Source organism: Rhinoderma darwinii, chromosome 3, assembly GCF_050947455.1.
Source record: "Rhinoderma darwinii isolate aRhiDar2 chromosome 3, aRhiDar2.hap1, whole genome shotgun sequence".
NCBI lineage: Eukaryota > Metazoa > Chordata > Amphibia > Anura > Rhinodermatidae > Rhinoderma > Rhinoderma darwinii.
The window spans coordinates 415,206,614-415,230,228 of record NC_134689.1 but is presented as its reverse complement, the minus strand read 5'-3'; the positions used below and the strand labels follow the sequence as shown (position 1 = coordinate 415,230,228).

Here is a 23,615-nt window from a genome sequence, read left to right as displayed (position 1 = left end):
ACTGGGAAATAAATTTATGAATTTCAGTTGACTGAAAAGTTGACGGTAGTAACCAGTGTCAGGCAGCTACTGCCAAGGCAGAAAGACTGTAAATTAGTTTCCATTTGGATAATCTACAATGTGGATCATACTAATTTCCAAGGTCTGTCTGTACTGAACACCCTACGAGCTGGAAGTGGAGCCAGTGTTTGCATTACATGCCATAAAAAGACCCTTTAAATTTGTTGATTTTATATGCCCTCAATTCCATTCGTTTAATTATCTCTACAAGAGAATATTATAAAAAAACATTTGTGTTGCTAAATCGTGTTAATGGCGTACAACAAGCACTATCAATACAATATGTCATTGAAAAGGTACTACACTCAGAAGGAAGTAAACTGTGGCAAGGTCCCACCGAGAGTTAATCTCGGATTGCTGGATTCAAAGTCCAGAGTGCTAACCATTACACCATGGAACCCTTGACAATAGAGTGAGGTTTGGATATTTCTACTAAACAGGCAGTACGTGTAATTACAATAAAGGGTCGGCTATCAATCAAAGTCGACCTCCCACAATAATCAAGAGGGCATAGCTTCTGTGCCTACATGATCACCAAGATGTACAATTATTTTCTATTGCGGTTATATAACAAAAGCTAGAACCCTGCATTTAGAAAGGGAAAATACTATTACCAACTCAATGGGAAAAAACTGGGAAATTAATTTATGAATTTCAGTTGACTGAAAAGTTAAGGGTAGTAACCAGTGTCAGGCAGCTACTGCCAAGCCAAAAAGACTGTAAATTAGTTTCCATTTGGATATTCTACAATGTGGATCATACTAATTTCCAAGGTCTGTCTGTACTGAACACCCTACGAGCTGGAAGTAGAGCCAGTGTTTGCATTACATGCCATAAAAAGACCCTTTAAATTTGTTGATTTTATATGCCCTCAATTCCACTCGTTTAATTATCTCTACGAGAGAATATTATAAAAAAAATTTGTGTTGCTAAATCGTGTTTATGGCGTACAACAAGCACTATCAATACAATACCTCATTGAAAAGGTACTACACTCAGAAGGAAGTAAACTGTGGCAATGTCCCACCGAGAGTTGAACTCAGATCGCTGGATTCAAAGTCCAGAGTGGTAACCATTACACCATGGAACCCTTGACAATAGAGTGAGGTTTGGATATTTCTACTAAACAGGCAGTACGTGTAATTACAATAAAGGGTCGGCTAACAATCAAAGTCGACCTCCCACAATAAACAATAGGGCATAGATTCTGTGCCTGCATGATCACCAAGATGTACAATTATTTTCTATTGCGGTTATATAACAAAAGCTAGAACCCTGCATTTAGAAAGGGAAAATACTATTACCAACTCAATGGGAAAAAACTGGGAAATGAAGTTATGAATTTCAGTTGACTGAAAAGTTAACTGTAGTAACCAGTGTCAGGCAGCTACTGCCAAGGCAAAAAGACTGTAAATTAGTTTCCATTTGGATAATCTACAATGTGGATCATACTAATTTCCAAGGTCGGTCTGTACTGAACACCCTACGAGCTGGAAGTGGAGCCAGTGTTTGCATTACGTGCCATAAAAAGACCCTTTAAATTTGTTGATTTTATAAGCCCTCAATTACATTGGTTTAATTATCTCTACAAGAGAATATTATAAAAAAACATTTGTGTTGCTAAATCGTGTTAATGGCGTACAACAAGCACTATCAGTACAATACCTCATTGAAAAGGTACTACACTCAGAAGGAAGTAAACTGTGGCAAGGTCCCACCGAGAGTTAATCTCGGATTGCTGGATTCAACGTCCAGAGTGCTAACCATTACACCATGGAACCCTTGACAATAGAGTGAGGTTTGGATATTTCTACTAAACAGGCAGTACGTGTAATTACAATAAAGGGTCGGCTATCAATCAAAGTCGACCTCCCACAATAATCAAGAGGGCATAGCTTCTGTGCCTGCATGATCACCAAGATGTACAATTATTTTCTATTGCGGTTATATAACAAAAGCTAGAACCCTGCATTTAGAAAGGGAAAATACTATTACCAACTCAATGGGAAAAAACTGGGAAATTAATTTATGAATTTCAGTTGACTGAAAAGTTAAGGGTAGTAACCAGTGTCAGGCAGCTACTGCCAAGCCAAAAAGACTGTAAATTAGTTTCCATTTGGATATTCTACAATGTGGATCATACTAATTTCCAAGGTCTGTCTGTACTGAACACCCTACGAGCTGGAAGTAGAGCCAGTGTTTGCATTACATGCCATAAAAAGACCCTTTAAATTTGTTGATTTTATATGCCCTCAATTCCATTCGTTTAATTATCTCTACGAGAGAATATTATAAAAAACATTTGTGTTGCTAAATCGTGTTTATGGCATACAACAAGCACTATCAATACAATACTCATTGAAAAGGTACTACACTCAGAAGGAAGTAAACTGTGGCAAGGTCCCACCGAGAGATGAACTCGGATTGCTGGATTCAAAGTCCAGAGTGCTAACCATTACACCATGGAACCCTTGACAATAGAGTGAGGTTTGGATATTTCTACTAAACAGGCAGTATGTGTAATTACAATAAAGGGTCGGCTATCAATCAAAGTCGACCTCCCACAATAATCAAGAGGGCATAGCTTCTGTGCCTGCATGATCACCAAGATGTACAATTATTTTCTATTGCGGTTATATAACAAAAGCTAGAACCCTGCATTTAGAAAGGGAAAATACTATTACCAACTCAATTAGAAAAAACTGGGAAATAAATTTATGAATTTCAGTTGACTGAAAAGTTAAGGGTAGTAACCAGTGTCAGGCAGCTACTGCCAAGGCAAAAAGACTGTAAATTAGTTTCCATTTGGATAATCTACAATGTGGATCATACTAATATCCAAGGTCTGTCTGTACTGAACACCCTACGAGCTGGAAGTGGAGCCAGTGTTTGCATTACGTGCCATAAAAAGACCCTTTAAATTTGTTGATTTTATAAGCCCTCAATTACATTGGTTTAATTATCTCTACAAGAGAATATTATAAAAAAACATTTGTGTTGCTAAATCGTGTTAATGGCGTACAACAAGCACTATCAGTACAATACCTCATTGAAAAGGTACTACACTCAGAAGGAAGTAAACTGTGGCAAGGTCCCACCGAGAGTTAATCTCGGATTGCTGGATTCAACGTCCAGAGTGCTAACCATTACACCATGGAACCCTTGACAATAGAGTGAGGTTTGGATATTTCTACTAAACAGGCAGTACGTGTAATTACAATAAAGGGTCGGCTATCAATCAAAGTCGACCTCCCACAATAATCAAGAGGGCATAGCTTCTGTGCCTGCATGATCACCAAGATGTACAATTATTTTCTATTGCGGTTATATAACAAAAGCTAGAACCCTGCATTTAGAAAGGGAAAATACTATTACCAACTCAATGGGAAAAAACTGGGAAATTAATTTATGAATTTCAGTTGACTGAAAAGTTAAGGGTAGTAACCAGTGTCAGGCAGCTACTGCCAAGCCAAAAAGACTGTAAATTAGTTTCCATTTGGATATTCTACAATGTGGATCATACTAATTTCCAAGGTCTGTCTGTACTGAACACCCTACGAGCTGGAAGTGGAGCCAGTGTTTGCATTACATGCCATAAAAAGACCCTTTAAATTTGTTGATTTTATATGCCCTCAATTCCATTCGTTTAATTATCTCTACGAGAGAATATTATAAAAAACATTTGTGTTGCTAAATCGTGTTTATGGCGTACAACAAGCACTATCAATACAATACTCATTGAATAGGTACTACACTCAGAAGGAAGTAAACTGTTGAACTCGGATTGCTGGATTCAAAGTCCAGAGTGCTAACCATTACACCATGGAAGCCTTGACAATAGAGGGAGGTTTGGATATTTCTACTAAACAGGCAGTACGTGTAATTACAATAAAGGGTCGGCTATCAATCAAAGTCGACCTCCCACAATAATCAAGAGGGCATAACTTCTGTGCCTGCATGATCACCAAGATGTACAATTATTTTCTATTGCGGTTATATAACAAAAGCTAGAACCCTGCATTTAGAAAGGGAAAATACTATTACCAACTCAATGGGAAAAAACTGGGAAATAAATTTATGAATTTCAGTTGACTGAAAAGTTTACGGTAGTAATCAGTGTCAGGCAGCTACTGCCAAGGCAGAAAGACTGTAAATTAGTTTCCATTTGGATAATCTACAATGTGGATCATACTAATTTCCAAGGTCTGTCTGTACTGAACACCCTACGAGCTGGAAGTGGAGCCAGTGTTTGCATTACATGCCATAAAAAGACCCTTTAAATTTGTTGATTTTATATGCCCTCAATTCCATTCGTTTAATTATCTCTACAAGAGAATATTATAAAAAAACATTTGTGTTGCTAAATCGTGTTAATGGCGTACAACAAGCACTATCAATACAATACCTCATTGAAAAGGTACTACACTCAGAAGGAAGTAAACTGTGGCAAGGTCCCACCGAGAGTTAATCTCAGATTGCTGGATTCAAAGTCCAGAGTGCTAACCATTACACCATGGAACCCTTGACAATAGAGTGAGGTTTGGATATTTCTACTAAACAGGCAGTACGTGTAATTACAATAAAGGGTCGGCTATCAATCAAAGTCGACCTCCCACAATAATCAAGAGGGCATAGCTTCTGTGCCTGCATGATCACCAAGATGTACAATTATTTTCTATTGCGGTTATATAACAAAAGCTAGAACCCTGCATTTAGAAAGGGAAAATACTATTACCAACTCAATGGAAAAAACTGGGAAATAAATTTATGAATTTCAGTTGACTGAAAAGTTGACGGTAGTAACCAGTGTCAGGCAGCTACTGCCAAGCCAAAAAGACTGTAAATTAGTTTCCATTTGGATATTCTACAATGTGGATCATACTAATTTCCAAGGTCTGTCTGTACTGAACACCCTACGAGCTGGAAGTAGAGCCAGTGTTTGCATTACATGCCATAAAAAGACCCTTTAAATTTGTTGATTTTATATGCCCTCAATTCCATTCGTTTAATTATCTCTACGAGAGAATATTATAAAAAAAATTTGTGTTGCTAAATCGTGTTTATGGCGTACAACAAGCACTATCAATACAATACCTCATTGAAAAGGTACTACACTCAGAAGGAAGTAAACTGTGGCAATGTCCCACCGAGAGTTGAACTCAGATCGCTGGATTCAAAGTCCAGAGTGGTAACCATTACACCATGGAACCCTTGACAATAGAGTGAGGTTTGGATATTTCTACTAAACAGGCAGTACGTGTAATTACAATAAAGGGTCGGCTAACAATCAAAGTCGACCTCCCACAATAATCAATAGGGCATAGATTCTGTGCCTGCATGATCACCAAGATGTACAATTATTTTCTATTGCGGTTATATAACAAAAGCTAGATCCCTGCATTTAGAAAGGGAAAATACTATTACCAACTCAATGGGAAAAAACTGGGAAATGAAGTTATGAATTTCAGTTGACTGAAAAGTTAACTGTAGTAACCAGTGTCAGGCAGCTACTGCCAAGGCAAAAAGACTGTAAATTAGTTTCCATTTGGATAATCTACAATGTGGATCATACTAATTTCCAAGGTCTGTCTGTACTGAACACCCTACGAGCTGGAAGTGGAGCCAGTGTTTGCATTACATGCCATAAAAAGACCCTTTACATTTTTTGAGTTTATATGCCCTCAATTCCATTCGTTTAATTATCTCTACGAGAGAATATTATAAAAAACATTTGTGTTGCTAAATCGTGTTTATGGCATACAACAAGCACTATCAATACAATACTCATTGAAAAGGTACTACACTCAGAAGGAAGTAAACTGTGGCAAGGTACCACCGAGAGGTGAACTCGGATTGCTGGATTCAAAGTCCAGAGTGCTAAACATTACACCATGGAACCCTTGACAATAGAGGGAGGTTTGGATATTTCTACTAAACAGGCAGTACGTGTAATTACAATAAAGGGTCGGCTATCAATCAAAGTCAACCTCCCACAATAATCAAGAGGGCATAGCTTCTGTGCCTGCATGATCACCAAGATGTACAATTATTTTCTATTGCGGTTATATAACAAAAGCTAGAACCCTGCATTTAGAAAGGGAAAATACTATTACCAACTCAATTAGAAAAAACTGGGAAATTAATTTATGAATTTCAGTTGACTGAAAAGTTAAGGGTAGTAACCAGTGTCAGGCAGCTACTGCCAAGGCAAAAAGACTGTAAATTAGTTTCCATTTGGATAATCTACAATGTGGATCATACTAATATCCAAGGTCTGTCTGTACTGAACACCCTACGAGCTGGAAGTGGAGCCAGTGTTTGCATTACGTGCCATAAAAAGACCCTTTAAATTTGTTGATTTTATAAGCCCTCAATTACATTGGTTTAATTATCTCTACAAGAGAATATTATAAAAAAACATTTGTGTTGCTAAATCGTGTTAATGGCGTACAACAAGCACTATCAATACAATACCTCATTGAAAAGGTACTACACTCAGAAGGAAGTAAACTGTGGCAAGGTCCCACCGAGAGTTAATCTCGGATTGCTGGATTCAAAGTCCAGAGTGCTAACCATTACACCATGGAACCCTTGACAATAGAGTGAGGTTTGGATATTTCTACTAAACAGGCAGTACGTGTAATTACAATAAAGGGTCGGCTATCAATCAAAGTCGACCTCCCACAATAATCAAGAGGGCATAGCTTCTGTGCCTGCATGATCACCAAGATGTACAATTATTTTCTATTGCGGTTATATAACAAAAGCTAGAACCCTGCATTTAGAAAGGGAAAATACTATTAACAACTCAATGGGAAAAAACTGGGAAATTAATTTATGAATTTCAGTTGACTGAAAAGTTAAGGGTAGTAACCAGTGTCAGGCAGCTACTGCCAAGCCAAAAAGACTGTAAATTAGTTTCCATTTGGATATTCTACAATGTGGATCATACTAATTTCCAAGGTCTGTCTGTACTGAACACCCTACGAGCTGGAAGTGGAGCCAGTGTTTGCATTACATGCCATAAAAAGACCCTTTAAATTTTTTGAGTTTATATGCCCTCAATTCCATTCGTTTAATTATCTCTACGAGAGAATATTATAAAAAAACATTTGTGTTGCTAAATCGTGTTTATGGCATACAACAAGCACTATCAATACAATACTCATTGAAAAGTTACTACACTCAGAAGGAAGTAAACTGTGGCAAGGTACCACCGAGAGGTGAACTCGGATTGCTGGATTCAAAGTCCAGAGTGCTAAACATTACACCATGGAACCCTTGACAATAGAGGGAGGTTTGGATATTTCTACTAAACAGGCAGTACGTGTAATTACAATAAAGGGTCGGCTATCAATCAAAGTCGACCTCCCACAATAATCAAGAGGGCATAGCTTCTGTGCCTGCATGATCACCAAGATGTACAATTATTTTCTATTGCGGTTATATAACAAAAGCTAGAACCCTGCATTTAGAAAGGGAAAATACTATTACCAACTCAATTAGAAAAAACTGGGAAATAAATTTATGAATTTCAGTTGACTGAAAAGTTAAGGGTAGTAACCAGTGTCAGGCAGCTACTGCCAAGGCAAAAAGACTGTAAATTAGTTTCCATTTGGATAATCTACAATGTGGATCATACTAATATCCAAGGTCTGTCTGTACTGAACACCCTACGAGCTGGAAGTGGAGCCAGTGTTTGCATTACGTGCCATAAAAAGACCCTTTAAATTTGTTGATTTTATAAGCCCTCAATTACATTGGTTTAATTATCTCTACAAGAGAATATTATAAAAAAACATTTGTGTTGCTAAATCGTGTTAATGGCGTACAACAAGCACTATCAATACAATACCTCATTGAAAAGGTACTACACTCAGAAGGAAGTAAACTGTGGCAAGGTCCCACCGAGAGTTAATCTCGGATTGCTGGATTCAAAGTCCAGAGTGCTAACCATTACACCATGGAACCCTTGACAATAGAGGGAGGTTTGGATATTTCTACTAAACAGGCAGTACGTGTAATTACAATAAAGGGTCGGCTATCAATCAAAGTCGACCTCCCACAATAATCAAGAGGGCATAACTTCTGTGCCTGCATGATCACCAAGATGTACAATTATTTTCTATTGCGGTTATATAACAAAAGCTAGAACCCTGCATTTAGAAAGGGAAAATACTATTACCAACTCAATGGGAAAAAACTGGGAAATAAATTTATGAATTTCAGTTGACTGAAAAGTTGACGGTAGTAACCAGTGTCAGGCAGCTACTGCCAAGGCAGAAAGACTGTAAATTAGTTTCCATTTGGATAATCTACAATGTGGATCATACTAATTTCCAAGGTCTGTCTGTACTGAACACCCTACGAGCTGGAAGTGGAGCCAGTGTTTGCATTACATGCCATAAAAAGACCCTTTAAATTTGTTGATTTTATATGCCCTCAATTCCATTCGTTTAATTATCTCTACAAGAGAATATTATAAAAAAACATTTGTGTTGCTAAATCGTGTTAATGGCGTACAACAAGCACTATCAATACAATACCTCATTGAAAAGGTACTACACTCAGAAGGAAGTAAACTGTGGCAAGGTCCCACCGAGAGTTAATCTCGGATTGCTGGATTCAAAGTCCAGAGTGCTAACCATTACACCATGGAACCCTTGACAATAGAGTGAGGTTTGGATATTTCTACTAAACAGGCAGTACGTGTAATTACAATAAAGGGTCGGCTATCAATCAAAGTCGACCTCCCACAATAATCAAGAGGGCATAGCTTCTGTGCCTGCATGATCACCAAGATGTACAATTATTTTCTATTGCGGTTATATAACAAAAGCTAGAACCCTGCATTTAGAAAGGGAAAATACTATTAACAACTCAATGGGAAAAAACTGGGAAATTAATTTATGAATTTCAGTTGACTGAAAAGTTAAGGGTAGTAACCAGTGTCAGGCAGCTACTGCCAAGCCAAAAAGACTGTAAATTAGTTTCCATTTGGATATTCTACAATGTGGATCATACTAATTTCCAAGGTCTGTCTGTACTGAACACCCTACGAGCTGGAAGTGGAGCCAGTGTTTGCATTACATGCCATAAAAAGACCCTTTAAATTTTTTGAGTTTATATGCCCTCAATTCCATTCGTTTAATTATCTCTACGAGAGAATATTATAAAAAAACATTTGTGTTGCTAAATCGTGTTTATGGCATACAACAAGCACTATCAATACAATACTCATTGAAAAGTTACTACACTCAGAAGGAAGTAAACTGTGGCAAGGTACCACCGAGAGGTGAACTCGGATTGCTGGATTCAAAGTCCAGAGTGCTAAACATTACACCATGGAACCCTTGACAATAGAGGGAGGTTTGGATATTTCTACTAAACAGGCAGTACGTGTAATTACAATAAAGGGTCGGCTATCAATCAAAGTCGACCTCCCACAATAATCAAGAGGGCATAGCTTCTGTGCCTGCATGATCACCAAGATGTACAATTATTTTCTATTGCGGTTATATAACAAAAGCTAGAACCCTGCATTTAGAAAGGGAAAATACTATTACCAACTCAATTAGAAAAAACTGGGAAATAAATTTATGAATTTCAGTTGACTGAAAAGTTAAGGGTAGTAACCAGTGTCAGGCAGCTACTGCCAAGGCAAAAAGACTGTAAATTAGTTTCCATTTGGATAATCTACAATGTGGATCATACTAATATCCAAGGTCTGTCTGTACTGAACACCCTACGAGCTGGAAGTGGAGCCAGTGTTTGCATTACGTGCCATAAAAAGACCCTTTAAATTTGTTGATTTTATAAGCCCTCAATTACATTGGTTTAATTATCTCTACAAGAGAATATTATAAAAAAACATTTGTGTTGCTAAATCGTGTTAATGGCGTACAACAAGCACTATCAATACAATACCTCATTGAAAAGGTACTACACTCAGAAGGAAGTAAACTGTGGCAAGGTCCCACCGAGAGTTAATCTCGGATTGCTGGATTCAAAGTCCAGAGTGCTAACCATTACACCATGGAACCCTTGACAATAGAGGGAGGTTTGGATATTTCTACTAAACAGGCAGTACGTGTAATTACAATAAAGGGTCGGCTATCAATCAAAGTCGACCTCCCACAATAATCAAGAGGGCATAACTTCTGTGCCTGCATGATCACCAAGATGTACAATTATTTTCTATTGCGGTTATATAACAAAAGCTAGAACCCTGCATTTAGAAAGGGAAAATACTATTACCAACTCAATGGGAAAAAACTGGGAAATAAATTTATGAATTTCAGTTGACTGAAAAGTTGACGGTAGTAACCAGTGTCAGGCAGCTACTGCCAAGGCAGAAAGACTGTAAATTAGTTTCCATTTGGATAATCTACAATGTGGATCATACTAATTTCCAAGGTCTGTCTGTACTGAACACCCTACGAGCTGGAAGTGGAGCCAGTGTTTGCATTACATGCCATAAAAAGACCCTTTAAATTTGTTGATTTTATATGCCCTCAATTCCATTCGTTTAATTATCTCTACAAGAGAATATTATAAAAAAACATTTGTGTTGCTAAATCGTGTTAATGGCGTACAACAAGCACTATCAATACAATACCTCATTGAAAAGGTACTACACTCAGAAGGAAGTAAACTGTGGCAAGGTCCCACCGAGAGTTAATCTCGGATTGCTGGATTCAAAGTCCAGAGTGCTAACCATTACACCATGGAACCCTTGACAATAGAGTGAGGTTTGGATATTTCTACTAAACAGGCAGTACGTGTAATTACAATAAAGGGTCGGCTATCAATCAAAGTCGACCTCCCACAATAATCAAGAGGGCATAGCTTCTGTGCCTGCATGATCACCAAGATGTACAATTATTTTCTATTGCGGTTATATAACAAAAGCTAGAACCCTGCATTTAGAAAGGGAAAATACTATTACCAACTCAATGGGAAAAAACTGGGAAATAAATTTATGAATTTCAGTTGACTGAAAAGTTGACGGTAGTAACCAGTGTCAGGCAGCTACTGCCAAGCCAAAAAGACTGTAAATTAGTTTCCATTTGGATATTCTACAATGTGGATCATACTAATTTCCAAGGTCTGTCTGTACTGAACACCCTACGAGCTGGAAGTAGAGCCAGTGTTTGCATTACATGCCATAAAAAGACCCTTTAAATTTGTTGATTTTATATGCCCTCAATTCCATTCGTTTAATTATCTCTACGAGAGAATATTATAAAAAAAATTTGTGTTGCTAAATCGTGTTTATGGCGTACAACAAGCACTATCAATACAATACCTCATTGAAAAGGTACTACACTCAGAAGGAAGTAAACTGTGGCAAGGTCCCACCGAGAGTTAATCTCGGATTGCTGGATTCAAAGTCCAGAGTGCTAACCATTACACCATGGAACCCTTGACAATAGAGTGAGGTTTGGATATTTCTACTAAACAGGCAGTACGTGTAATTACAATAAAGGGTCGGCTATCAATCAAAGTCGACCTCCCACAATAATCAAGAGGGCATAGCTTCTGTGCCTGCATGATCACCAAGATGTACAATTATTTTCTATTGCGGTTATATAACAAAAGCTAGAACCCTGCATTTGGAAAGGGAAAATACTATTAACAACTCAATGGGAAAAAACTGAGAAATGAAATTATGAATTTCAGTTGACTGAAAACTTAACTGTTGTAACCAGTGTCAGGCAGCTACTGCCAAGGCAAAAAGACTGTAAATTAGTTTCCATTTGGATAATCTACAATGTGGATAATACTAATTTCCAAGGTCTGTCTGTACTGAACACACTACGAGCTGGAAGTAGAGCCAGTGTTTGCATTACATGCCATAAAAAGACTCTTTAAATTTGTTAATTTTATATGCCCTCAATTACATTAGTTTAATTATCTCTACGAGAGAATATTATCACATTTTTTTTGTTGTTAAATCGTGTTTATGGCGTACAACAATCACTATCAATACAATACCTCATTGAAAAAGGATTACACTCAGAAGGAATTAAACTGTGGCAAGGTCCCACCGAGAGTTGAACTCGGATTGCTGGATACAGAGTCCAGAGTGCTAACCATTACACCATGGAACCCTTAACAATAGAATGCAGTTTGGATATTTCTACTAAACAGGCAGTACGTGTAATTACAATAACAGGTCGGCTATCATTCAAAATCGACCTCCCACAATAATCAAGAGGGCATAGCTTCTGTGCCTGCATGATCACCAAGATGTACAATTATTTTCTATTGCGGTTATATAACAAAAGCTAGAACCCTGCATTTGGAAAGGGAAAATACTATTAACAACTCAATGGGAAAAAACTGGGAAATGAAATTATGAATTTCAGTTGACTGAAAACTTAACTGTTGTAACCAGTGTCAGGCAGCTACTGCCAAGGCAAAAAGACTGTAAATTGGTTTCCATTTGGATAATCTACAATGTGGATAATACTAATTTCCAAGGTCTGTCTGTACTGAACACACTACGAGCTGGAAGTAGAGCCAGTGTTTGCATTACATGCCATAAAAAGACTCTTTAAATTTGTTAATTTTATATGCCCTCAATTACATTAGTTAAATTATCTCTACGAGAGAATATTATCACATTATTTTTGTTGTTAAATCGTGTTTATGGCGTACAACAATCACTATAAATACAATACCTCATTGAAAAAGGATTACACTCAGAAGGAATTAAACTGTGGCAAGGTCCCTCCGAGAGTTGAACTCGGATCGCTGGATTCAGAGTCCAGAGTCCATTACACCATGGAACCCTTGACAATAGAGTGCAGTTTGGATATTTCTACTAAACAGGCAGTACGTGTAATTACAATAACAGGTCGGCTATCATTCAAAATCGACCTCCCACAATAATCAAGAGGGCATAGCTTCTGTGCCTGCATGATCACCAAGATGTACAATTATTTTCTATTGCGGTTATATAACAAAAGCTAGAACCCTGCATTTGGAAAGGGAAAATACTATTAACAACTCAATGGGAAAAAACTGAGAAATGAAATTATGAATTTCAGTTGACTGAAAACTTAACTGTTGTAACCAGTGTCAGGCAGCTACTGCCAAGGCAAAAAGACTGTAAATTAGTTTCCATTTGGATAATCTACAATGTGGATAATACTAATTTCCAAGGTCTGTCTGTACTTAACACACTACGAGCTGGAAGTAGAGCCAGTGTTTGCATTACATGCCATAAAAAGACTCTTTAAATTTGTTAATTTTATATGCCCTCAATTACATTGGTTTAATTATCTCTACGAGAGGATATTATCACATTTTGTTTGTTGTTAAATCGTGTTTATGGCGTACAACAATCACTATCAATACAATACCTCATTGAAAAAGGATTACACTCAGAAGGAAGTAAACTGTGGCAAGGTCCCGCCGAGAGTTAATCTCGGATTGCTGGATTCAGAGTTCAGAGTGCTAACCATTACACCATGGAACCCTTGACAATAGAGGGCAGTTTGGATATTTCTACTAAACAGGCAGTACGTGTAATTACAATAACAGGTCGGCTATCATTCAAAATCGACCTCCCACAATAATCAAGAGGGCATAGCTTCTGTGCCTGCATGATCACCAAGATGTACAATTATTTTCTATTGCGGTTATATAACAAAAGCTAGAACCCTGCATTTGGAAAGGGAAAATACTATTAACAACTCAATGGGAAAAAACTGAGAAATGAAATTATGAATTTCAGTTGACTGAAAACTTAACGGTAGTAACCAGTGTCAGGCAGCTACTGCCAAGGCAACAAGACTGTAAATTAGTTTCCATTTGGATAATCTACAATGTGGATAATACTAATTTACAAGGTCTGTCTGTACTGAACACACTACGAGCTGGAAGTAGAGCCAGTGTTTGCATTACATGCCATAAAAAGACTCTTTAAATCTGTTAATTTTATATGCCCTCAATTACATTAGTTTAATTATCTCTACGAGAGAATATTATCACATTTTTTTTGTTGTTAAATCGTGTTTATGGCGTACAACAATCACTATCAATTCAATACCTCATTGAAAAAGGATTACACTCAGAAGGAATTAAACTGTGGCAAGGTCCCACCGAGAGTTAATCTCGGATTGCTGGATTCAGAGTTCAGAGTGCTAACCATTACACCATGGAACCCTTGACAATAGAGGGCAGTTTGGATATTTCTACTAAACAGGCAGTACGTGTAATTACAATAACAGGTCGGCTATCATTCAAAATCGACCTCCCACAATAATCAAGAGGGCATAGCTTCTGTGCCTGCATGATCACCAAGATGTACAATTATTTTCTATTGCGGTTATATAACAAAAGCTAGAACCCTGCATTTGGAAAGGGAAAATACTATTAACAACTCAATGGGAAAAAACTGAGAAATGAAATTATGAATTTCAGTTGACTGAAAACTTAACGGTAGTAACCAGTGTCAGGCAGCTACTGCCAAGGCAACAAGACTGTAAATTAGTTTCCATTTGGATAATCTACAATGTGGATAATACTAATTTACAAGGTCTGTCTGTACTGAACACACTACGAGCTGGAAGTAGAGCCAGTGTTTGCATTACATGCCATAAAAAGACTCTTTAAATCTGTTAATTTTATATGCCCTCAATTACATTAGTTTAATTATCTCTACGAGAGAATATTATCACATTTTTTTTGTTGTTAAATCGTGTTTATGGCGTACAACAATCACTATCAATTCAATACCTCATTGAAAAAGGATTACACTCAGAAGGAATTAAACTGTGGCAAGGTCCCACCGAGAGTTGAACTCGGATTGCTGGATACAGAGTCCAGAGTGCTAACCATTACACCATGGAACCCTTAACAATAGAGTGCAGTTTGGATATTTCTACTAAACAGGCAGTACGTGTAATTACAATAACAGGTCGGCTATCATTCAAAATCGACCTCCCACAATAATCAAGAGGGCATAGCTTCTGTGCCTGCATGATCACCAAGATGTACAATTATTTTCTATTGCGGTTATATAACAAAAGCTAGAACCCTGCATTTGGAAAGGGAAAATACTATTAACAACTCAATGGGAAAAAACTGGGAAATGAAATTATGAATTTCAGTTGACTGAAAACTTAACTGTTGTAACCAGTGTCAGGCAGCTACTGCCAAGGCAAAAAGACTGTAAATTGGTTTCCATTTGGATAATCTACAATGTGGATAATACTAATTTCCAAGGTCTGTCTGTACTGAACACACTACGAGCTGGAAGTAGAGCCAGTGTTTGCATTACATGCCATAAAAAGACTCTTTAAATTTGTTAATTTTATATGCCCTCAATTACATTAGTTAAATTATCTCTACGAGAGAATATTATCACATTATTTTTGTTGTTAAATCGTGTTTATGGCGTACAACAATCACTATAAATACAATACCTCATTGAAAAAGGATTACACTCAGAAGGAATTAAACTGTGGCAAGGTCCCTCCAAGAGTTGAACTCGGAACGCTGGATTCAGAGTCCAGAGTCCATTACACCATGGAACCCTTGACAATAGAGTGCAGTTTGGATATTTCTACTAAACAGGCAGTACGTGTAATTACAATAACAGGTCGGCTATCATTCAAAATCGACCTCCCACAATAATCAAGAGGGCATAGCTTCTGTGCCTGCATGATCACCAAGATGTACAATTATTTTCTATTGCGGTTATATAACAAAAGCTAGAACCCTGCATTTGGAAAGGGAAAATACTATTAACAACTCAATGGGAAAAAACTGAGAAATGAAATTATGAATTTCAGTTGACTGAAAACTTAACTGTTGTAACCAGTGTCAGGCAGCTACTGCCAAGGCAAAAAGACTGTAAATTAGTTTCCATTTGGATAATCTACAATGTGGATAATACTAATTTCCAAGGTCTGTCTGTACTGAACACACTACGAGCTGGAAGTAGAGCCAGTGTTTGCATTACATGCCATAAAAAGACTCTTTAAATTTGTTAATTTTATATGCCCTCAATTACATTGGTTTAATTATCTCTACGATAGGATATTATCACATTTTGTTTGTTGTTAAATCGTGTTTATGGCGTACAACAATCACTATCAATACAATACCTCATTGAAAAAGGATTACAGTCAGAAGGAAGTAAACTGTGGCAAGGTCCCGCCGAGAGTTAATCTCGGATTGCTGGATTCAGAGTTCAGAGTGCTAACCATTACACCATGGAACCCTTGACAATAGAGGGCAGTTTGGATATTTCTACTAAACAGGCAGTACGTGTAATTACAATAACAGGTCGGCTATCATTCAAAATCGACCTCCCACAATAATCAAGAGGGCATAGCTTCTGTGCCTGCATGATCACCAAGATGTACAATTATTTTCTATTGCGGTTATATAACAAAAGCTAGAACCCTGCATTTGGAAAGGGAAAATACTCTTAACAACTCAATGGGAAAAAACTGGTAAATGAAATTATGAATTTCAGTTGACTGAAAACTTAACTGTTGTAACCAGTGTCAGGCAGCTACTGCCAAGGCAAAAAGACTGTAAATTAGTTTCCATTTGGATAATCTACAATGTGGATAATACTAATTTCCAAGGTCTGTCTGTACTGAACACCCTACGAGCTGGAAGTAAAGCCAGTGTTTGCATTACATGCCATAAAATGACTCTTTAAATTTGTTAATTTTATATGCCCTCAATTACATTGGTTTTATTATCTCTACGAGAGCATATTATCACATTTTTTTGTTGTTAAATCGTGTTTATGGCGTACAACAATCACTATCAATACAATACCTCATTGAAAAAGGATTACACTCTGAAGGAAGTAAACTGTGGCAAGGTCCCACCGAGAGTTAATCTCGGATTGCTGGATTCAGAGTTCAGAGTGCTAACCATTACACCATGGAACCCTTGACAATAGAGGGAGGTTTGGATATTTCTACTAAACAGGCAGTACGTGTAATTACAATAAAGGGTCGGCTATCAATCAAAGTCGACCTCCCACAATAATCAAGAGGGCATAGCTTCTGTGCCTGCATGATCACCAAGATGTACAATTATTTTCTATTGCGGTTATATAACAAAAGCTAGAACCCTGCATTTGGAAAGGGAAAATACTATTAACAACCCAATGGGAAAAAACTGGGAAATGAAATTATGAATTTCAGTTGACTGAAAACTTAACTGTTGTAACCAGTGTCAGGCAGCTACTGCCAAGGCAAAAAGACTGTAAATTAGTTTCCATTTGGATAATCTACAATGTGGATAATACTAATTTCCAAGGTCTGTCTGTACTGAACACACTACGAGCTGGAAGTAGAGCCAGTGTTTGCATTACATGCCATAAAAAAACTCTTTAAATTTGTTAATTTTATATGCCCTCAATTACATTGGTTTAATTATCTCTACGAGAGAATATTATCACATTTTTTTTGTTGATAAATCGTGTTTATGGCGTACAACAATCACTATCAATACAATACCTCATTGAAAAAGGATTACACTCAGAAGGAATTAAACTGTGGAAAGGTCCCACCCAGAGTTGAACTCGGATTGCGGGATTCAGAGTCCAGAGTCCATTACACCATGGAACCCTTGACAATAGAGTGCAGTTTGGATATTTCTACTAAACAGGCAGTGTGTGTAATTACAATAACAGGTCGGCTATCATTCAAAATCGACATCCCACAATAATCAAGAGGGCATAGCTTCTGTGCCTGCATGATCACCAAGATGTACAATTATTTTCTATTGCGGTTATATAACAAAAGCTAGAACCCTGCATTTGGAAAGGGAAAATACTATTAACAACTCAATGGGAAAAAACTGGGAAATGAAATTATGAATTTCAGTTGACTGAAAACTGAACTGTTGTAACCAGTGTCAAGCAGCTACTGCCAAGGCAAAAAGACTGTAAATTAGTTTCCATTTGGATAATCTACAATGTGGATAATACTAATTTCCAAGGTCTGTCTGTACTGAACACACTACGAGCTAGAAGTAGAGCCAGTGTTTGCATTACATGCCATAAAAAGACTCTTTAAATTTGTTAATTTTATATGCCCTCAATTACATTGGTTTAATTATCTCCACGAGAGAATATTATCACATTTTGTTTGTTGTTAAATCGTGTTTATGGCGTACAACAATCACTATCAATACAATACCTCATTGAAAAAGGATTAAACTCAGAAGGAATTAAACTGTGGCAAGGTCCCACCGAGAGTTGAACTCGGATTGCTAGATTCAGAGTCCAGAGTGCTAACCATTACACCATGGAACCCTTGACGATAGAGTGCAGTTTGGATATTTCTACTAAACAGGCAGTACGTGTAATTTCAATAACAGGTCGGCTATCATTCAAAATCGACCTCCCGCAATAATCAAGAGGGCATAGCTTCTGTGCCTGCATGATCACCAAGATGTACAATTATTTTCTATTGCGGTTATATAACAAAAGCTAGAACCCTGCATTTGGAAAGGGAAAATACTATTAACAACTCAATGGGAAAAAACTGGGAAATGAAATTATGAATTTCAGTTGACTGAAAACTTAACTGTTGTAACCAGTGTCAGGCAGCTACTGCCAAGGCAAAAAGACTGTAAATTAGTTTCCATTTGGATAATCTACAATGTGGATAATACTAATTTCCAAGGTCTGTCTGTACTGAACACCCTACGAGCTTGAGTAGAGCCAGTGTTTGCATTACATGCCATAAAAAGACTCTTTCAATTTGTTAATTTTATATGCCCTCAATTACATTGGTTTTATTATCTCTACGAGAGAATATTATCACTTGTTTTTGCTGTTAAATCGTGTTTATGGCGTACAACAATCACTATCAATACAATACCTCATTGAAAAAGGATTACACTCAGAAGGAATTAAACTTGACAATAGAGTGCAGTTTGGATATTTCTACTAAACAGGCAGTACGTGTAATTACAATAACATGTCGGCTATCATTCAAAATCGACCTCCCACAATAATCAAGAGGGCATAGCTTCTGTGCCTGCATGATCACCAAGATGTACAATTATTTTCTATTGCGGTTATATAACAAAAGCTAGAACCCTGCATTTGGAAAGGGAAAATACTCTTAACAACTCAATGGGAAAAAACTGGGAAATGAAATTATGAATTTCAGTTGACTGAAAACTTAACTGTTGTAACCAGTGTCAGGCAGCTACTGCCAAGGCAAAAAGACTGTAAATTAGTTTCCATTTGGATAATCTACAATGTGGATAATACTAATTTCCAAGGTCTGTCTGTACTGAACACACTACGAGCTGGAAGTAGAGCCAGTGTTTGCATTACATGCCATAAAAAGACTCTTTAAATTTGTTAATTTTAAATGCCCTCAATTACATTGGTTTAATTATCTCTACGAGAGAATATTATCACATTTTTTTTGTTGTTAAATCGTGTTTATGGCGTACAACAATTACTATCAATACAATACCTCATTGAAAAAGGATTACACTCAGAAGGAATTAAACTGTAGCAAGGTCCCACCGAGGGTTGAACTTGGATTGCTGGATTCAGAGTCCAGAGTGCTAACCATTACACCATGGAACCCTTGACAATAGAGTGAAGTTTGGATATTTCTACTAAACAGGCAGTACGTGTAATTACAATAACAGGTCGGCTATCATTCAAAATCGACCTCCCACAATAATCAAGAGGGCATAGCTTCTGTGCCTGCATGATCACCAAGATGTACAATTATTTTCTATTGCGGTTATATAACAAAAGCTAGAACCCTGCATTTGGAAAGGGAAAATACTATTAACAACTCAATGGGAAAAAACTGGGAAATGAAATTATGAATTTCAGTTGACTGAAAACGTAACTGTTGTAACCAGTGTCAGGCAGCTACTGCCAAGGCAAAAAGACTGTAAATTAGTTTCCATTTGGATAATCTACAATGTGGATAATACTAATTTCCAAGGTCTGTCTGTACTGAACACACTACGAGCTGGAAGTAGAGCCAGTGTTTGCATTACATGCCATAAAAAGACTCTTTAATTATCTCTACGAGAGAATATTATCACATTTGTTTTGTGTTAAATCGTGTTTATGGCGTACAACAATCACTATCAATACAATACCTCATTGAAAAAGGATAACACTCAGAAGGAAGTAAACTGTGGCAAGGTCCCACCGAGAGTTGAACTCGGATTGCTGTATTCAGAGTCCAGAGTGCTAACCATTACACCATGGAACCCTTGACAATAGAGTGCAGTTTGGATATTTCTACTAAACAGGCAGTACGTGTAATTACAATAACAGGTCGGCTATCATTCAAAATCGACCTCCCACAATAATCAAGAGGGCATAGCTTCTGTGCCTGCATGATCACCAAGATGTACAATTATTTTCTATTGCGGTTATATAACAAAAGCTAGAACCCTGCATTTGGAAAGGGAAAATACTCTTAACAACTCAATGGGAAAAAACTGGGAAATGAAATTATGAATTTCAGTTGACTGAAAACTTAACTGTTGTAACCAGTATCAGGCAGCTACTGCCAAGGCAAAAAGACTGTAAATTCGTTTCCATTTGGATAATCTACAATGTGGATAATACTAATTTCCAAGGTCTGTCTGTACTGAACACACTATGAGCTGGAAGTAGAGCCAGTGTTTGCATTACATTCCATAAAAAGACTCTTTAAATTTGTTAATTTTATATGCCCTCAATTACATTGGTTTAATTATCTCTACGAGAGAATATTATCACATTTTTTTTGTTGTTAAATCGTGTTTATGGCGTACAACAATCACTATCAATACAATACCTCATTAAAAAAGGATTACACTCAGAATGAATTAAACTGTGGCAAGGTCCCACCGAGAGTTGAACTCGGATTGCTGGATTCAGAGTCCAGAGTGCTAACCTTTACACCATGGAACCATTGACAATAGAGTGCAGTTTGGATATGTCTACTAAACAGGCAGTACGTGTAATTACAATAACACGTCGGCTATCATTCAAAATCGACCTCCCACAATAATCAAGAGGGCATAGCTTCTGTGCCTGCATGATCACCAAGATGTACAATTATTTTCTATTGCGGTTATATAACAAAAGCTAGAACCCTGCATTTGGAAAGGGAAAATACTATTAACAACTCAATGGGAAAAAACTGAGAAATGAAATTATGAATTTCAGTTGACTGAAAACTTAACTGTTGTAACCAGTGTCAGGCAGCTACTGCCAAGGCAAAAAGACTGTAAATTAGTTTCCATTTGGATAATCTACAATGTGGATAATACTAATTTCCAAGGTCTGTCTGTACTGAACACACTACGAGCTGGAAGTAGAGCCAGTGTTTGCATTACATGCCATAAAAAGACTCTTTAAATGTGTTAATTTTATATGCCCTCAATTACATTGGTTTACTTATCTCTACGAGAGAATATTATCACATTTTTCTTTGTTGTTAAATCGTGTTTATGGCGTACAACAATAACTATCAATACAATACCTCATTGAAAAAGGATTACACTCAGAAGGAATTAAACTGTTGCAGGGTCCCACCGAGAGTTGAACTCGGATTGCTGGATTCAGAGTGCTAACCATTACACCATGGAACCCTTGCCAATAGAGTGCAGTTTGGATATTTCTACTAAACAGGCAGTACGTGTAATTACAATAACAGGTCGGCTATCATTCAAAATCGACCTCCCACAATAATCAAGAGGGCATAGCTTCTGTGCCTGCATGATCACCAAGATGTACAATTATTTTCTATTGCGGTTATATAACAAAAGCTTGAACCCTGTATTTGGAAAGGGAAAATACTCTTAACAACTCAATGGGAAAAAACTGGGAAATGAAATTATGAATTTCAGTTGACTGAAAACTTAACTGTTGTAACCAGTGTCAGGCAGCTACTGCCAAGGCAATAAGACTGTAAATGAGATTCCATTTGGATAATCTACAATGTGGATAATACTAATTTCCAAGGTCTGTCTGTACTGAACACCCTACGAGCTGGAAGTAGAGCCAGTGTTTGCATTACATGCCATAAAAAGACTCTTTAAATTTGTTAATTTTATATGCCCTCAATTACATTGGTTTAATTATCTCTACGAGAGAATATTATCAAATTTTTTTTGTTGTTAAATCGTGTTTATGGCGTACAACACTCACTATCAATACAATACCTCATTGAAAAAGGATTACACTCAGAAGGAATTATACTGTGGCAAGGTCCCACCGAGAGTCGAACTCGGATTGCAGGATTCAGAGTGCTAACCATTACACCATGGAACCCTTGACAATAGAGTGCAGTTTGGATATTTCTACTAAACAGGCAGTACGTGTAATTACAATAACACGTCGGCTATCATTCAAAATCGACCTCCCACAATAATCAAGAGGGCATAGCTTCTGTGCCTGCATGATCACCAAGATGTACAATTATTTTCTATTGCGGTTATATAACAAAAGCTAGAACCCTGCATTTGGAAAGGGAAAATAATATTAACAACTCAATGGGAAAAAACTGAGAAATGAAATTATGAATTTCAGTTGACTGAAAACTTAACTGTTGTAACCAGTGTCAGGCAGCTACTGCCAAGGCAAAAAGACTGTAAATTAGTTTCCATTTGGATAATCTACAATGTGGATAATACTAATTTCCAAGGTCTGTCTGTACTGAACACACTACGAGCTGGAAGTAGAGCCAGTGTTTGCATTACATGCCATAAAAATACTCTTTAAATTTTTTGATTTCATATGCTCTCAATTACATTGGTTTAATTATCTCTACGAGAGAATATTATCACATTTTTTTTGTTGTTAAATCGTGTTTATGGCGTACAACAATAACTATCAATACAATACCTCATTGAAAAAGGATTACACTCAGAAGGAATTAAACTGTGGCAAGGTCCCACCGAGAGTTGAACTCAGATTGCTAGATTCAGAGTGCTAACCATTACACCATGGAACCCTTGTCAACAGAGTGCAGTTTGGATATTTCTACTAAACAGGCAGTTAGAGATGAGCGAACTTATCAAAAGTTCGGTTCGGCTAGTTCGCCGAATTTCACAAAAAAGTTCGGTTCGGACCGAACTAGTTCTGACCGAACCTGTCACTTACGTGCGCCGAGCATGCTACTGTCCAGGGTGCTGATAGAGTTAATGGGCTGCACTAACTCTTTCAGCAACCTTCACAGTACATGCTCGGCGCGCGGAAAATACCATTTAAATGTAATAAAAAAATAAAAATTATACGTTCGTACTTACTTTCCTCCTGTCCGGCCTCCAGCGATGACGTTTCATCCCTTTCGCCGCTGCAGCCAATCACAGGCTGTAGTGGCGGTCACGCACGTCAGGATGACGCTTCATCCCACGTGACCGCCTCTGCAGCCAATCACAGGCTGCAGCGGCGACATGGATGAAACGTCATCGCTGGAGGCCGGACAGGAGGAAAGTAAGTATGAACGTATTATTATTATTTTTTGGCATGTATGTATGTTGGCATGTATGTATGTATGTATATCTGTGCATGTATGTTTGCATGTATG

The 23,615-nt window shown here is 37.4% G+C and overlaps 6 non-coding genes across 6 annotated transcripts; all 6 read right to left on the bottom strand.

Moving 5' to 3' along the window:
- Nucleotides 1–2,458: 2,458 nt before the first annotated feature.
- TRNAQ-UUG (transfer RNA glutamine (anticodon UUG)) lies at nucleotides 2,459–2,530 on the bottom strand. Its single transcript has one exon. It is a non-coding gene; the product is annotated as a tRNA-Gln (tRNA).
- Nucleotides 2,531–12,101: 9,571 nt separating this feature from the next.
- Nucleotides 12,102–12,173, bottom strand: TRNAQ-CUG (transfer RNA glutamine (anticodon CUG)). The gene has a single exon. It is a non-coding gene; the product is annotated as a tRNA-Gln (tRNA).
- Nucleotides 12,174–14,852: 2,679 nt separating this feature from the next.
- On the bottom strand, nucleotides 14,853–14,924 carry TRNAQ-CUG (transfer RNA glutamine (anticodon CUG)). Its single transcript has one exon. It is a non-coding gene; the product is annotated as a tRNA-Gln (tRNA).
- Nucleotides 14,925–18,286: 3,362 nt separating this feature from the next.
- TRNAQ-CUG (transfer RNA glutamine (anticodon CUG)) lies at nucleotides 18,287–18,358 on the bottom strand. The gene has a single exon. It is a non-coding gene; the product is annotated as a tRNA-Gln (tRNA).
- Nucleotides 18,359–19,582: 1,224 nt separating this feature from the next.
- On the bottom strand, nucleotides 19,583–19,654 carry TRNAQ-CUG (transfer RNA glutamine (anticodon CUG)). The gene has a single exon. It is a non-coding gene; the product is annotated as a tRNA-Gln (tRNA).
- A 1,266-nt stretch (nucleotides 19,655–20,920) lies between these two features.
- On the bottom strand, nucleotides 20,921–20,992 carry TRNAQ-CUG (transfer RNA glutamine (anticodon CUG)). The gene has a single exon. It is a non-coding gene; the product is annotated as a tRNA-Gln (tRNA).
- Nucleotides 20,993–23,615: the final 2,623 nt, after the last annotated feature.